Source organism: Rattus norvegicus, chromosome 4 (assembly GCF_021556685.1).
Source record: "Rattus norvegicus strain SHRSP/BbbUtx chromosome 4, alternate assembly SHRSP_T2T, whole genome shotgun sequence".
Taxonomy (NCBI): Eukaryota; Metazoa; Chordata; class Mammalia; order Rodentia; family Muridae; genus Rattus; species Rattus norvegicus.
Window position 1 is genome coordinate 114,237,515 of NC_141537.1, and position 17,795 is coordinate 114,255,309.

The following is a 17,795-nucleotide window of genomic DNA, read 5'->3' on the forward strand; positions in this document are numbered from 1 at the left end:
ATAAATACATATACATACAGATACATGTTTGACAAAATACCAGTGGAGCACTAACTTTGTCTCTGCTGTATTTTGCAAATGCAACCAATCTCATTTGATATGAAATATATGGGTTGATGTCCTTTCCCCTCTCCCCCCTATGCAAATGGAAGCCTAGTGTTCGGCCATTGATATAAATGATTCTTTACTGTAGTGGGAAAAGAATCAATTGGTCTGACATGCAGGAGCTATGGGCTCAGAATTGGAATTCATTGAGTTTTAGTCATATATTTTATTACTCTGTTACATCCCCTTCTTCATATCGAGTATTTTTTTCTGACTCACGCCCCCAGGCTTTTCCCAGCATTACATGAAATTTCATCTTATATAATCCAGAACACTATTCTGTCAGACGATGTTGTTACAAAATGTGATTTAGTAGCATATGGCAGTATTTATCCACACTTTGATTAAATATGTATTTATCCTCCTCTCTGGGTAAGTTGAGATGTTGAAGATAAGATTCAATGACAGGAGAACAACAAGAAAGGACATGATTCAATTTTCCATTGTGTTTGAAATATATTTTTCCATAATAAACATCCACAATCACAATGCAAGTCAATAGGTAACAGCATTGATACAAAGGTAGTGAAATTTACATGGCTGACATTTCAGTGGGAATTCAGTTCTGCTATTATTCATTAACAATATGCACGGTGAATTTCTTGTTTAGTGGATGGTAGTCATATTTGAATGAATCTTTTGTGTGATCGTAATGACAGGATGCTTGTGAATTCCTCATTGTGATCATAACACAGTAGATTTTCAAAAAAAATCATTAATATTATTTACCATGGTGTTTTTCATGCACCATTTATCTTTTGAATAAACTGCACAATAGTGTAATAGACACTATGTAAAACCTCTAAAAGTTCCACATGATATAGTAACTGGAGAATAGTTTTTTCAAAACTACATAAGCTCCAGAATGGACTACTCTGTCTTGTAGATTCCACAGAGTCAGTTAATTCTGAAAATCAGAAAAGAAAAATATAAAGTGTCATATCCAGTGTCTCAGTGTAAATAGAACTTTCTAATGTCTAAGGAAATTATGTTTTCTAAAATGTAGAGTGTTTCAATAGGCTTATGGTCCCTAAGGACATGAAGAAATCGTATCTGACAAACCACAGATGCCAGCCATTTCTTGGACTGGGGAATTAACCGATACTGTACCCGCCTGATGAAAAGCTAGCTTACTAATATAAATACTGATTCTCGGTCTGAAGAATGTGACTGAGAAGAATTCTGGGATTTGGCTTCCAGAAAAAGCAGTACAAAGCTTTTGTATCCAAGTCTTCCATCAGATAGTAAGGAAATGCCAACCTTAAAATCTACTTTACATTAAGTTGTCGAGATTCCAATTCCTAGCTCCTCTGCAGCCCTTCATGTTTTATCTTCCATGTAGATACTGAAATGAATGGGGTAGTTGTCAGGGTGCCCAATGAAGGTCAACCTTAAGTGGTTTGTAATCATATAGTCACAAACTATCAGTTGACTGTTATCACCTTCTGAAGTTTATACAACATTATCAGTGGTGGATACTAAGAGATAGTGTCAGAGGCAAAATACTCCCTGCTTCAGAGGCAAAATTCTCTGTGCTTCTTCAGCAAAAACTGAGTGAGTTTTGAGATGAACTTACTAACACATTACATGACACAATTCTTTTAAGTGATGTTTCCTCATAGGTAGGATAAAAAAATGTCAGAGATGAAGGCAGGAAAGATGGCTTGCTGGTTAATATCAGTTATGCTTCAAGCAGAGGATTCAAGTTCAGTTCTTGATATGTATGTCAGTTCAGCTCTCCAGAGGGATCTGATTCCTCTGACATCAATGCATCCACACCAATGTGCACACACACACACACACACACACACACACACACACACACACACACACATAGAGAGAGAAAGAGAGAGGCAGAGAGAGAGAGAGAGAGAGAGAGAGAGAGAGAGAGAAAGGAGAGAGGATATCAAAGAATGCTAAATTATAAATAATATAAGGAACAACTTTTAAGCTTTATAAACATGTATGTATATGTATATATTCTCCTGTTTATCACTTATAGTACACACACACAAGCACACACACATGCACACACATGAACACACACACTCCAAGTCTTCTCTTTTTTTTCTTTTTTTCGGAGCTGGGGACCGAACCCAGGGCCTTGCGTTTGCTAGGCACGCGCTCTACCACTGAGCTAAATCCCCAACCCCCTAAGTCTTCAATAATACTTAGTAATATTACCATTTCAGTAATATGCAGGTTTCCAAGAACATAAAAGTGTGAATATCATTATATTTGAGAAGTGCATGAAGAGGATTCAAGGTCAAGGTAAGGTTTAAATTATATCAGAAGCATTTGGGCAGTGTAATAGAGTTCAGTACTCAAAGCTATATATTATTTGTTCTTAAAGAGGAAAATTGTTTAGTTCCCAGCACCTATGTCTGACTGCTAACAATTGCCTGGAATTCCATACCCTGATCTAAGGTCTTTAATGTGGCCTCTGAGGGAACCTTTTCTCATATGAACATAAACTACACACATATACACACACAAACACACACACACACAAGAGGGAGACAGACAGACACAGAGAGTCAGAGACAGAGGGATTAAAACTATAATGAATCTTTAAATAAATTATATAAAACAATATCAGAAAACAGTAATGAGGGACAATCTGTTCTTTCACAAAAGGGCAGAGGGTACTTGACCTGCCAGAAAACTGCAGAAAGACTTCCTAAGCCTTGTTATTTTCACTGGCAAAACCTGAGCCCCTATTTCTCTTTGCATCATGCTGAAGATTTCTGGGACCTGTGCCAGCATCACAGAACACAAAAGAGTGATTAAGCTTTGGAGACCCCCAAACCACCTGGCTCAGCCACACTTCACTGAAAAAAAGTATACAACTTCAAATACACACACACACACACACACACACACACACACACACACTCATGTGTGTATATTATTACATTGGTCATGAGGAGGAATGTCTTTTGAGTTTACCTCAATTCTTAGGATTTAAGGCACCTACAAAATCACTATGCAAGTAGAATAGACAGAGGTAGAAGGTCATATTTCCAGATAAGGCTTTGCAGTCGGAACACCTGTATTAATTACTAGATAGACTGTTCATCCGTTTAAACACTGATTAAATAATTATTAACTCTAAATTGATTGCAGTAATTGCATGTGTTACTCTCCTCAGATCTTGAATTTTATCATTTATATAGGGTAATGAATGACATTCAGCTTCTCTCTCTGCCGTGTGTTCTTTGATTAATCTAGCTTAGAAGCTCTAAGGCTCTGTAAATACTGAGATTTCCAACTTATTAAGCAGGAGAATTAGTGTCTAGTGAAATAAGGGGTTATGTGTGAGGTGTGTCACATGATATATAGATGCAGAAAGATCCTCAGTGAAAGAAAAAAAGGGGGTCTTTGCCAAGGGTCAGTCTACTTCAGTTTTGGAAAATGAAGCCTGTTGCTGGCCAGCCCTCTTACCTCTCTGTACTCTCTACCATGCCATGAGCATGTCAGGAAACAACGGCCACTATCACTGTAGTGTGCTTTTCAAAATAATTGTGTTTTTCATGCTCTCAAGGAAACTTTATCAAATATTTCATTTAATTAGCTCATTCAAGGTATCAACAACTAAGCCCTGTCTAGATGACTCAGAAAATAAATGAGTTCTATTTATTTATCAGGTTCATCGGGCAATATTGATATGTCAGTGACAAGATTGTGGGGTGCAGGCAGTCTGTGCTTGTCTCTGCATATGTCTGTAAATAGAGAATAATATTTAATTAATTTTTATTTATTTACTTATGTATGTATGTATGTATGTATGTATGTATGTATACACTCCAAATTTTATTCCCCCTCCCATTCCATCCTCTGACTGTTCTACATCCCATACCTCCTTCCCAACGCCTGTCTCCACAAGGATAAGCCTACTCCATCAGACCTCTACCTAGGGCCTCCAGTCTCTTAAGGGCTAGGTACATTTTCTCTGACTTAGTCCAGATCCAGAGTCCTCTGCTGTATATGTGTTGGGGGCCTCATATCAGCTGGTGGATGCTGCCTGGTTGGTGATCCAGTGTCTGAGAGATCTCAGGGGTCCAGGTTAATTAAGACTGCTGATCCTTTTACAGCTTTGCCCTCCTCCTCAGCTTCTTCCAGCATTTCTCTAATTCAACAACAGGGGTCAGCAGCTTCTGTTCATTGGTTGGGTGCAAATATCTGTGTCTGATTCTTTCAGCTGCTTGTCGGATCTTTTAGAGGGCAGTCATGATCAGTCCCTTTTTGTGAGCGTCCCCATAGCCTCAGTAATAGGGTCGGGCCTTGGGGCCTCCCCTTGAGTTGGCTACCCCTTTGGGCCTGTCCTTGGACCTTCTTTACTTCAGGCTCTTCTCCACTTCCATTCCTGCAGTTCTTTCAGACTGTAAGAGTCAGAGTTTTGACTGTGAGATGGCAAACATCCTTCATGTGATGTCCTAGTTAACTTATGATTATCCACAGTACCGAATCATAGCCTCAGAGAAGTAAATGAATAGGGATTGTCCTGTTCTTATTCACATAGTATACAAAACAGGAAACTACTTTGGGGAGTCATTACATAAAGTACATGATACACCAAGTATAGGAAAAGCATCAAATTTCATTCTAAACTAAAATAAAAAAGAAGAGGAAGAAGTGACACTCACAAAATAGTCTTAATCAGGTCAGTTTGATCATCATACTCTCTCCTTGGAGAAGTTTTAAGTGTTTGCAATAAGCCCTTACCTGAATGTACTATACCAGTCTAGAACAAAGCCGATCTCAATATAGAAGTTTCCATACTAAACTGAGTGGAGAAGTGATTAATGTGTGGGCTTTCAGTGTCTCAGCAGGTTTATTACAGCCTTTTGATTTCTGAAGAGGTCCCCTGCCCCCCAGTTCTCCTGTGAATTAAATACTGTCGAAGGCAGTCTTAAACCTTAAGTTCTGAATCCCTGGCATTAGAAGTAGAAGCTTACTTTTCAGACTGTCCCAATATAATTATGATAATTAAAATTGGTCCGACTATTGATAATCTGAGGAACGTTCCATTATCTAATTTGCTTCTCTCCATGACACTGCGAAATAAGTAGGCCAGCCCACTGAATAAATTTAGAGAAACTCATGCTCAGAAAATTATTTCAATAGCATTTACAGTGTCATAAATCAAGAATGTAAGAAAATTAAGAGTCAAATCAACATGTGATACTCCAAATAGCCTGGATATTAAAAATATTTCAGTGAAGTATTGTTTGTTTTTAATGACACAGCTCTATAATTTGCTCCTATTTTATTAGATATTTATTAGATATTTGTACACATACAGTTGTTTGTATTACTAAAAGAGTTTATATGAAAGTATAATAAAGAGGTTGTATTGATGTAAGAGTATATATGATGTATATGGTAAATACATTTGGTGTGTGTTTGTGAGTGTGTGTGTGTGTGTTTGTGAGTGTGTGTGTGTGTGTGTGTGTGTGTGTGTGTGTGTGTGTGTGTATAAAAACTGCTGAGCCCATTTAGGGTTCTTTGTATGGATTTGAATTCAGGCATGACTGTTCTGTGTTAGATAACCATTTAGGGTTTCTTCCTTGAGAAGCCCAATTTGCCCTCTCTCTTCAGTTGTTAGTTGTCTGTCGCTCTCGATCTAAGGTTGGGGCCCTAGGAGATTTCTGCTGTCCAAATTGCCAGATCAATTGGTGTCTTTGATTTTTTGGGTTCTATTTGGCAGCCACAGTGTTGAGGTTTCATGGGTCTATCTTCCTTTTCATATTTAGAAATCACCAACTAGAAGCAGATTATTGGTCCTCTGGGTCTTAGAATTTTTCTGCCTGCTCTTCTGCTGTGTCCTCTGACCCTTAGGGGTTGTGCTGTGTGTAGTCAATGGGCCTGGACCCCCACAGTCAGTTATATCATTCCTTCACTTCTATCAGTATGGCTTTCTGAAATGGCTTCAATCTGCTCACAAAGAAGCTTTTTGGTCAGGATTGAAATCTATACTTCCTCATGGATATAAAGATACATATTTAGACTGTGGTGTTGGAATTATGCTGACTAATGAAGTATGTCCTCCTTGAAGGTCCATGACCTCTAGAGTCCCAAGGGTTGCAGTTGTCCAGTGCCAGGCATGAGTACCTACCTGTTGAGAGAGCCTTAAGTCTAATTAGACAGCTCTTAATTACCATAAAAATGTCAGTGATATTATTGATTTTATTTTGCACTTAAATTTAAAATGAGGTGTACAGAGACTACAATATCTGATCAAATCCTAATCAAACATTATGTGCCAGGCATTACACTGAAGTTTTTACTTATTATTCAAAAGACATGTACAAAGAAAAACATAGGTCACCGTTTTTTTGTGTGTGTGACTTGATCACCTGTAGCCTAGGCTAGCCTCCAAATTCTGTATAAGTATGCTGCCTTTTCAATGTCTAATCCTATTAGCTCTGCCTCCAAAGTACTGATAGTACATCACCACATACAATTTATTTGGTTCCAGAGATGGCACTGTGGGCTTTGTGCACACTAACTAAGCATGTTGCCCAATGAGGCACACCAATGGCTCATTTTGTATCTTAAAAATGTATACTTATATGTAACTTTAATTTTTTAAAATATTATTTTTAATGATGATTTTTAAAGGTTTTAACCTTTCTTGTAAACCCAGCACCCATCAGAGGTATTGAAAAAGAAAAGATATGTGGAAAGTGGACCTGTTTAGGATGGTTCTTTGGATAAACTCTTCTCTGAGTTATCTGGAAATCAGCAGTTCAGTTCACAGTGTAGCAGGCATCGGCAACTCAATGATCCACTCGCAAACACCTCAGGGATACAGGAATGACAGGAGACAATCCGATATGCCTCGCTCAGAAAAGCAAAGGTTAGCAAAGACAAGCGACCCATAAGCACTACGCAGTTAGCTGTACCAGCAAGCCAAGCTCTGTCTCCATCACTCCATGGAGTCTTGTTCATACTCTCCAAACAGCACATGTCTTGCCTCAGCGTGGGTCTTGTTTCAGCACCTGCATTTAATCAGTCCAAGCTCTTGGAAGTGGCAATAAACTACAACACACCACAAGAAGTTTTTCTTTTTCCTTTCCCAACCTTTTAGGTTGTTTCTCTCTATGGAGTCCTGACAAATGTAGCTCAAAGACACAATGTAAGGCAGACCAATACATGTGTGTTGTGAGTAAAGAATCTTTCATGACTTGTTCTTTCACATACTTGCTTTAACAGAACATCATCTCTCCTGTGTCTGCCTCAGCAAAATGCTCCTTAACTTTTCACACCTGTGTCCACTTTAACAAACTGTTCTTTCACATTTACCACAGCAAAACACCATCCAAAGAACCCTTAAATTTCCACTTCACTTATGTAAGAGAATGTCAGTTAAACGATTGAAAACATGTTTCAAGTTATAAAAGGGTCTAGATAGAAGGATCAGTGGTTAAAAGTACTTGCTGCCTTTCCAGGGGGCTTGAGATCAATTCACAGAACCTGTATTAGGAAGATGACAATAGTCTATAACTCAAAATACCTGGTACATTATGCCCTCTTTGAGCCTCCACAGGCACCTTTCCCCATCAGTTTAAAAACGCACAACCATAAAAAAATGAACAGGTAGATAGATAAAAAAATAAATCTTTAAAAGTAAAAATAATAAATTATAAGTAAACTTCATATCTGAAATCATACCACATATAGATATTCTCTACTCTTAACATTGAACTTCCTGTTCTTTGCTATGAACTCAAAATAACTATCAAAGTATGCAGTTTATTCCTATTCTTCACACCTGACTTATCTAAGAAATTTTGCTCATTTTTATATAAATAAACAAACACATCTGAGTCTCTTTAGATAGTTTCAAAAACTCTAAAACCCAAGTCCCTAATTTTTTTCCAAATGACACTAATGCAGTTTTTGCCAGTACATTTTTGAATCCACCTTGTTTAATTATTTATTTGAAGAGCATACTTATAATGCAAAATTATTTTATACTTCCCCAGAGAATATTTGGGTAAAATATTTATAGAGTTGGCTCAAGATTACACAACCAAACAAAAGGCTGTTGGTGACACACTGACAGTACTTAACCCCAGCATCGACTGTCCATTCACAGAGACATGTTGAACTCACTCCTGGCTCATAGAGGGAGAATCATATTGTCCCTGAAATCCAGGGCTTTTTGACAGTGAGTGTGGTTGACTGCTGCCCTGCCATGATTCTGAAACAAAATGAATAACTAGCAATAAATAACTTTGTTTTGCCTATGCTGTTTTGAAAGACAAACCCGCCCTGCTAATAAGTTAGTTCGGTGAAGCCCAAGAATCTTGAAGAAACTGGAAGATTATGGTTTGTGAATAAGACTAAGCTTATCAAGAATCAATTACTAAGTGCATCACCAAGGGGCTCCTTGGACTCTATTCTGATCTAGCAAACATTGACTACTGATAGATGCTAACGAAGGGACAGTGTCTGTCTTGAGTTCTGTACTCAAGGGTGAGTCTACCAGGCTCAAGTGTAGAGTTCTACACTTACATTTAAACAGACTGCCCTGGATATAATCAGCTGGTTACAGGATAAAATAAAAAGGTATGAATGTGGGAGAGGGACTTAGGAGGAGGAAGAGATATTGAGACCAAATTTTCTTTTTTAAAAAAATTGGGTATTTTATTTATTTACATACCAAATGTTATCCCCTTTCCTGGTTTCCCCTCTGGAAACCTCCTATCCCCTCCCCACTCTGTCTGCTTCTGTGAGGGTGCTCAAATACGCACTCACCCACTCCTGCCTCACCACCCTAGTATTCATCTACACTGGGGCATCAAGCCTTCCCAGGACCAAGGGCCTCCCAAAATTTTCTAGGTTCAGACTCCATCTTAGAGACCCTTACTGAGAATTCAACCTAAATTCAAGTTAACTAACAGGCAGTACCTAACACCAGTTTCTAGGTTACTCCCCTTTTCCCACAGTAAAATCTGTGTCTGGCATCCATTTTCAGGTTATTCCCCAATAAATCTGCACCCCCAATTTACAAGCCCACCCCTGACACTTCACTTCCTAGCAACCACCAAGCAGGAGGAAAGAAGGAGTTAAGTTTAGGGTTTGGCTCCCAGCACCAGTCAATTATGTTAAAGGCCATAATGGCCAACCAATCAGTATGTACCAGGCTAGATACCCATGTCTTACCTCTAGAAATGATTGCCTAAAACTATGCTCAGGGATCCACCTTCCTCCTATATAGGGGGTTGGCAGAGAGACCAAACTTGAACTTAAATAGAGACTCTAAGACAATTACATCAGATTTGGCTCCTTGGTGTCCTTTTGGGGTTCACGAATATTTCCTAGCACAACACTATGGACAGGGGCTGGAGGGGGTAGGATGAAAATAAACAGAATGCATTATATACTTGTAAGAGGTTGTCAAGAAATATATTTATCCAATTGAAAAGACCACGGAGTAGAGAATGATTTCTCTCTATAATTGTCATTTACATCAACCGCTGTGTGGGGGTTAATCATTTAATAGAGAACGTGCCCATTAAAGAAGAGTGTGCTCAGGTTTTAGAAATCCCAGGCATTTTTTGCAAAGGAAGCACAATGGTTAAGTCTCTTACCAGTGATACAATTCTCAGTAAGCTGTACCAGTCAATAGGTGACCAAGAACTGAGCTGTCTCACAGACAGAGCTTGCATTGATTCTGTGCCATATTGCTCAGTTTCTTCTTGTTTCATTTTAACGTGTAAGTGCTGATGTTAATTAGTAGAACCAAAGGGGTGGAATAAGAAGGGGAAGAAGCAAAGAGTAGAAAAGGGGGATGAGGATATGGAAGAGGAGGACAGAAGAAAGAGTGGAGGAGAGCAAGAGGGGAGAGTAGAAAAACATCTTAGGAATATTTAGACAACTCTACTGAAGGAGTATACACTGTGACAAGATTATAGGTTATTGCTGGAAAGGCTCGTGGTCTTCCGAATTCAAAGGCATTTGTCAGGATTTTTCTTTAGGTTGAGGCAAACAATCTATTTATTTTGCAGTACATTCTTTAAGGATGACAGCCTAGTTCCTTTGCTTCAAATATGCTAAATTACCACAAGAGAAATGAATATATTTAGCTTCAGATACTATAAGCCTTTGCCAAGTTCAGCAGATTAAAAGAGGAGATTGACAAAATTTGGTGAGAGAAAAAAAATACAGTGTATTTTTGAAATGACAACTGGCTTAAAGAATAAAGCGATTTACAAAAGCTGCTTAGATAAAAGACTACTCCAGTCTTCAGTGATCAGGATATTTTATCCATAAATGCATTTATAGGTATTTATGGTAAATTTAAGTAATAAAAACTGGGAATTACTATGTTAATATTCAATGGCATTTATTATTTAATGTTAAATATATTGACTCAGCTTAAAGAATATATTTAAACTAGTTCTCCAAATAAATAAGGCTTGGGTTACACTACTAATATAGAAAACAAAGTCACAAAAGCAGAGTGTGTGCTTTAACTGCATAAAATGTTATAATAATATGTGTTCTGGTCAAGATGAAAAAGATGATAAGTGACTTTGTTTTTGTCTTTTGTCCAAGAGATCTAAACGACAATGAAAACATAAATATGTCCAAAAAACAAAATACCGCATGGGTGAAGGAAGCAGACAAGGAAAGAAAACCTACCAATAAAGGACAGAGAAGGCAGAGACATATTTTTGGTCTCAATGGGAACCAAGAAGTCCTGAGCCTGCCTCTCCTTTTCATCTCCTGAGGAAAATTGAATCCTTCCCACACTTGGCCTACATGGGCAAAACTCATCATTGCCATTAACAGCCTGCTCACTCCAGCACCCAAATTAGTTGATTTTCACTAATTAGAGAAAGAACAATTGAGTTTTTATTGCTGCTTGGCTTTTGTACATGTATTCATGAGAAGACTAATGTGTGTGGGTATGAGTGTGAACATGCACACAAAGGCCGGAGCCAGCAGTTGACTGCGAGAGTCCACGCAGCACTTCCTACATCGCCAAAGACAGGTCGTTCAATGCCATGAGGTCCACTAATTTTTAATTCTAACCTGTGATTAAGTAATGTTAAATACCAACTGGCTGCAAAGCTTACTGCAGGAGCTTTGTCTCTGGTGGTAGTGGTCGCTGGTGTGCTTAAAATAGAAAACTCAAAAGGTTTAGCATAAGACATTTTTAATGTGACTACGAAATGTCTCCATATGTGAGATGGATAATACAGGTCCATAAAAATAATTCTATTGACAAAAACACATACAGGAAGAGAGGCGCTACAGAAGGTAATGGGGGCTGTCAGCAGGAAGGGAGTTGATTCACTGTGGCCTGCATGTTATTTCATGACTCTGAGATATGGTGAATCAATCAATTCTTCATAAAATCTCAACCCCCTGCCTACTATCTTGATTAGTATAGGTCCCATGTATCTATGTACTTATGTGTCTATGTATTAACTCTCAAAAGATGACTTTCTTCTTTGTGTGTGTGTGTGTGTGTGTGTGTGTGTGTGTGTGTGTATGTGTGTGTTGTGTAGGTCTTTGACAACTTTAGGTGTTGGTCATTGCCTGTCAGTGTTTAGGATAGTGTCTCTTGTGTTCTTCACCTGTGTTCAGTGGACTAACTGGGTCGCCAGCTTCAGGAATACTCCTGAGAGTCTACCATTATAATCTAGGCAAGGAGGAATCTAGGTGCCTGGTGCTGTGTCAGAATTTTTGGAGGCTTTGTGGTTTTGAACTCCAGACCTCATGATCAACCAACAATCACTTTACTCTCTCAGAAATCCTACAAATATGTTTCATCATCACAACACAATTATCTATTTATAAATAATATTTATAGGATGTATTGCACAAAGTGACTTTTCACTTTATTTACAGAAGACAGGAGAACATAGGCATTTTTCTGAATTATTTACTGTTTCATTTCTGAGCCTATCATTTTGTCACTACAGTGTATGGCAGACATGTGAACAAGCCTGGATAAACAAATCTCCATGTAAGGTCTTAAATGCTGAGACTAATTTGGCAACAGCTCTGTAGTTTACTTTTTCTTGTTCCCTACGAACTATACTTGGTTCATGCTTGAGACTTCTAGGGAGGTCGTCACTGTCTCAGAACTGCTCAGAGGTTTGTCTTTATCTAACAGAGACATGGCAAATAGAACTAGATCAATGGACCAGTCAGTCTTCTAAGGAGGAAGGATTTGAATGTGCAAGCTTCCCATCAGATCCTGGTACTAGAAACCTTGAATAACTATGGAATATTTGGCTTGTGAAAGAGTAATGTCATATCATAAACATGGCTTTAGTGAATTAGCTTCATGTCTTTCAGTGATCAGTTTTCTGTAGTTTTTTTTTTTTTTTTTGTTGTTGTGCTTAATCCTATTTCCAAACCGCTTTCCTTTTATTTTATCTTTTGCTCTGATCTTGATCCTTGCTTGGTTATTCATTCTGTTCCCTGCTGTAGACTGCTCCTTATGACCTAGTTTGCTTTGGGTTGAGGTCAATCTTACTTTTGCTGTTATCTTTGACCTGAGATAGGGGATGCGTCATTTTCACCAAGTTTCCCTTCAATATGGAGAAGCTTAGTGGTATGTGTAGAATCTAGACGAAGATGTAGGTTTAAGACATGACAAGCAATTTTAATTTTGTTCCCTCTTTCAATTTCTTCCCTCTCTGAATCTCTCTTTACCTTTGTCTATCTTGGGATCTCTGTCCTTCTCTTTATTATTACTGTTATTGTTACTGTTATTATTATTATTATTTATGGTGTTGGGTGTTGGATGCTCTTACTAAACCAGTAGTCTGTCAGTGAATTTCATCCCCAGGCATTAAATTTCCAAAAGGTGGTCTACTTCACACAACAGCAAATTGTCAAATTCTTTGGCTGGTGTTTTTATCTTTAACCTGCACCATCTTTTCATAGACTGATGGTTGTTCTTAAGATGCTTTCATATAGAAGACACAGATGCATGCCTGGAAGAAAGGGACACCTAATTAGAAAAAGTGTTTTGTGCATTCTCCACAAATCATAGAATTGATTCCAAAGAAGAACAAAGTTTAGATTCATGGTCATTTTAATTTGCTGTTTCAGGTGTTCAGAAGGGTACAAGAGATGAACAAAACAGATAGGATAGGAAGTGTGGTAGCCCTGTGATGGACAGTGAGGGAGTACTGGGTGGCTGGGAACATCTCATCTGCTTGTTCTGCCCAGAGAGGATTGGAGGCAACTGTCCCAGTGTCTGCTTTTATTTGTTTGTTTTTCAGTAGCCTTGCCACTGCAGCAAGGACAGTGCAGCTGTTGATTCCTAGCTCTGTGAGAGCAGATCTGATTACAAATAATTTTTTTTTGCAAACCACGGTTGCAAATAAGTAAGTCAAAAACAAATTTGTTGAGATGATAAATAGGCCAAAACAAATTTTTTCCAGTCACTGATTTTACAATTTTTCCATTCACCAACGCCTGTTTCACTTTTAAAAACAGCAATTACTCAAAGTAAAGAAATTGTATTCGGATGGTTTCTAATTCTAAAGATGGTGCTCAGCCAGCAGTAACCTCTCTGCCTACAACACATGATTCCCTTAAAAACGCAGATAGTTTTTTTTTTTTTTTGGTTGTGAGCCTAGCCTTTAACGGCTGAGCCATCTCTCCAGCCCAAGCAATCCAGGATTTTTGGTTTGTTGTTGTTGTTTTTTTTTTTTTTTTTTCGGAGGTGGGGACCGAACCCAGGGCCTTGTGCTTGCTAGGCAAGCGCTCTACCACTGAGCTAGATCCCCAACTGAGAATAGGTCCCCTATTGAAGGAATCAGAGAAAGAACTGGAAGAGCTTGAAGGGGCTCGAGACCCCAAAAGTACAACAATGCCAAGCAACCAGAGCTTCCAGGGACTAAGCCACTACCTAAAGACTATACATGGACTGACCCTGGACTCTGACCCCATAGGTAGCAATGAATATCCTAGTAAGAGCACCAGTGGAAGGGGAAGCCCTGGGTCCTGCTAAGACTGAACCCACAGTGAACTAGTCTATGGGGGGAGGGCGGCAATGGGGGGAGGGTTGGGAGGGGAACACCCATAAGGAAGGGGAGGGGGGAGGGGGATGTTTGCCCGGAAACCGGGAAAGGGAATAACACTCGAAATGTATATAAGAAATACTCAAGTTAATAAAAAAAATAAATAAATAAATAAAAAAAAATTAAAAAAAAAGAGTAGAAATAACAACTAATGTTGACATAAATGTAGGAAAAGGTCATACATTGCAATGAGATGAAGAAGTAGAGAACCAATTTTTAAAATCAGTCTAGATGTCCTCATTCAAATAAATGAATAAATGAAAGAAAAAAAAACGCAGATAGTTTCTGTAGTTGTAAATGGATGCAGCAAAAGAAAAGTAATAGCAATGTCTGTAAATTTGGGGCCTCCAAAAAATGTGAAAAATGAATGATTGAAGATACTTTTCTCTCTCAAGGCACCTATTTTAACTATTTAAATATACTTATTCCATTTGCCCTAAGTGATTTCATTCTGTTATTAATTAAATGGGTATGATATAGAAATTGTCATAAAAAGCAAAATGAAACACAATAATACTTATTATTTTTTATGTGGATGTATAGAGTGCTTTCAAATAAACCTCTAATACCTCCCCTCCGACTTCTGACATATTCTAATATTAACTTTCTCTCCAACGTATGTACTCTGTTTACATTTTAAATATTTAATTTAATATTCATGTGTGTGTGTGTGTGTGTGTGTGTAACATCTACACCATCTCCTCCCCTAAAACTCTCCAATTCCTCTTTTATGACCTCCTATTTTTTTCACAACTTCAACTTCATATTCTCTCTCTCTCTCTCTCCCATTTACTACTGCCTCTCATAGGTATGGATCATTTACTAGAATATGCTTAGATGTTTAGTGCTTAATTCCTGAAGTAAACTATTGTTCCTCACAAGGATCCATCACAAGAAGTTCTTCCAATAGTAGTTCATGAACTTTCCTCCATCCTTGCTCAGATTTTGATCTGCTTCGTCTATTCCAAGTCTTTTACATGCAGTCCAATCCACAGTGAGCTCATGTGGGAAACTGTGCTATTTGTCCAATAAGCAGTGTAGAGAAGTAGATAAGCAGACATCTACTTCTTTTTTCTCCTACAATCTGCCCATTATCTCTTTTGCATTTATCACTTGAGTGTTGAGAGGAGATGTCATTTTATATATATGTCCCATTTAGAACTGAGAATTCCAGTCAGTTATTCTCTGCGCATTCACCAGTTGTGGGGTTCTGCATTAATCATCTTTACTATTTAAGGAGAAAGGTTAGTTAATGAGTGCCTTTTGAGGTGCACTCATCTACAGGTAGGAAAATAATAACTCAGGAGGCAATTTATTGCCGTGTCTAATTAAGTGATGAATAGTATGATGTTTTCCCTGCTGTCTATGCAGACATAGGGTTTGGGTCAAGTTAACACTAGCAAGTTTGGGTTCCATCTTGTGAAGTGGGGTTTAAACCCAATCAGTAAATGGTTACTTTCGTAGCATCTGTACCACTGCAGCACCTGTGGGTATATCTTATCAGTCTATCATTACAGTACCTCACACTATGATAATAGTTTTTATTATTCATTTCATTCACTTACACCTCAAATGATATCCCACTTCCCAGTTACCCCCTCAACAGCCCCTCCCATGATAGCCCACTTCACAGTTAACAATCATCCCGTATCTGCCCTGCCCACTAAAGGGCCAAGGTATTCCCATCCCGTGCTGTCAGGCAAGACCATCCTCTGCTACATTTGTATCTGGAGCCATGGATCCCTCCAGGTACACTCCTTGGTTTGTGGTCTAGACTCTGGGAGAACTGGGTGGTCAGATCAGTCTATGTTGTTCTACCAGTGGGGTTGTAATGTCCCCAACTGTTTCTTCAATTAAAATTCACAGAACCGCCCCAGCACTGTGAAAGCTATCTAGTGGTGATGTAACTTCCAAACAAGTGCTGGTTTGATTTCTCCATCCTATGACTCAAGTAAATATTGTCCTTAGTAACGTGTAACCTTTCCCATCAAGTTCTAGAAGTAACCAAGAGTAATAGCAATTTTTAATCCATGGGTGAATCCATTCTGTACCATTTTTTCCATAGCTGTATGTCTGTCCACTGGAACATAGTGAATTTTAGTCATTTTCATTCCCATCCATCTCTCACTCAAACTCTTCCTATCATCCTAAATAAATCTCTTTTTAGCCTGTTTTTGCCACTGAGTTTAATTGGGATGGCTTCACGAGTTTGATGAGAAATATTTGTGTGTCTCCTTCCTTGATGTGACTAAGTAGATTTTATTGCATAATTTAGGCATGCACAAAGCAAAAGTAGAGAACTGTGTAAAATTATTTTAGTACCAGTTGTTAAACATATTCCCAAATGTATTCACTTGTTATTTAAAGTAATCTACATTTCCCTATACTCATTCTAGGCAGAAACTTACAGTCAATCCTGGCCACCTTACCTGTTCATTCCCACAGCCTCATAATGGATGCCTGATGACTTCTTGGGATGAATACTGTCTTTTCTTCAGGTTTCAGAAAAGGAAACCAGTGAAAGCAAGACTCTACTGCAGGCAGGCCAACTCAGAGGCAGAATTCTGAAACCTTCTTTCTAATATCTGCCATAGACTATTTTTTAACTAATAAAATGCCTTTGGTTCAACCATCAATCACTCATACCAATGCGGGTGGTCTGAAGATTCTCTAGTCAATTTATCTGAGTTTCTTGGGTATTGTTTTCATGCCATACATGTATTTAACAAACAAATTAAGTGGAAACATCTTGTTTCAATTTATTTTAGCGCAAATTTGAATTTAGTTGCTTCTTCTCCTCCCTCCACCAGTTTCATACTCTGACCTAATTGTGTGCTTAATGTTCTTGTGATGTTTGGCAACGATACTCATTAATTCTATTACCTCTTGCAGGATAAAGGGGGAATTTTGAAATGGCTAGCAGCTACAGATCAATACTCTAACTCAATAGAGATAATTATAGGAATCACTAGGAGACCAGCAAGCTGCCAGCTGTAAGCAATCATTCTGGGCCTCAAATAAATCTGCAGAAAACACAAAGCAAATTTTAAGAGCATTATTCTGAAATGGAATGTCTCATACCGACAAATGTCTTTGTGTTATTTATTTGTACAGGTTTGTTATCATTAGCTCTTGATGCTATGTATTGATTTTTAAATACTGGTGCTGACTAAGTTTTATCCTGCACCTTCTTTCCTCTGTAGACTTTCTATTTTTTTCTACCACTGCCTTTGGGTGATCCGACTAAATTACAAGATTTGCTTATGCATTTTACACTTTAAAATATGTGCATCTCACATTAATAGCAATTAACAACAAAGATGCCAGAAGCAGGGTTGTCATGCTCCTATAAAGAGGCATACTGTTTCCTGTAGCTCAGACTTCCTGCCCTGTCTACATTTAATTTAGTGAAAATTTACATTTTCCTGTCGATTTTGCTTTTTTATTTATTTATTTTTCTTTTTTACATTGGATATTTTCTTTATTTACATTTCAAATGTTAGCCCCTTTCTCAGTTTCCCCTCCAGAAACCCCCTATCCCGTCCCCCTTCCCCTGCTTCTATGAGGGTGCTCCCCCCTCCATTCACTCCATGGCATTCCCCTATACTAGGGGTCCAGCCTTCCCAG

General features: G+C 38.3%; 1 protein-coding gene across 4 annotated transcripts in view; it reads left to right on the plus strand.

Moving 5' to 3' along the window:
• Positions 1 to 17,795, plus strand: part of Lrrtm4 (leucine rich repeat transmembrane neuronal 4) — a 790,938-nt gene that overhangs the window by 488,199 nt on the left and 284,944 nt on the right.